Genomic DNA, 566 nt, shown 5'->3' on the forward strand with positions numbered 1-566 from the left:
TAGAAATTATTAAGTCCCCGTTATCAGGTACTCATGACAAAGACAGAGCTAAGCAGTATCTCCTGGAAACTTCCTCTGACAGGGCCTTTGGGCTGTTAATTGTTACTGTGGTATATATGAATCTAGTCAGCATTAAAGAAAAATAAAATCATGTAGAAAGAAAGGAAGGAAGGAAGGAAGGAAGGAAGGAAGGAAGCAGAGCATGGCAGAGAATCAGATGGCATTGTGCAGGAGTGATGTTTGCAGACGTTATTTGTATGTATGTGCCTTTAATGTAATGTAAGTTATTTTAAAAATCAGTATGGAAGGCCGGGCAGTGGTGGTGCACGCCTTTAATCCCAGCACTTGGGAGGCAGGGGCAGGCAGATTTCTGAGTTCGAGGCCAGCCTGGTCTATAGAGTGAGTTCCAAGATAGCCAATGCTACACAGAGAAACCTTGTCTCAAAAAAACAAAACAAAACAAAACAAAACAAAACAAAACAAAATCAGTATGGACATACTTGCCTGTGCACAATATCACCATATTATTTCTTACCCATCTCCCTGTTCCCTGTGCTATTTTTGTG

This window comes from Mastomys coucha, unplaced genomic scaffold (assembly GCF_008632895.1).
Source record: "Mastomys coucha isolate ucsf_1 unplaced genomic scaffold, UCSF_Mcou_1 pScaffold15, whole genome shotgun sequence".
NCBI lineage: Eukaryota > Metazoa > Chordata > Mammalia > Rodentia > Muridae > Mastomys > Mastomys coucha.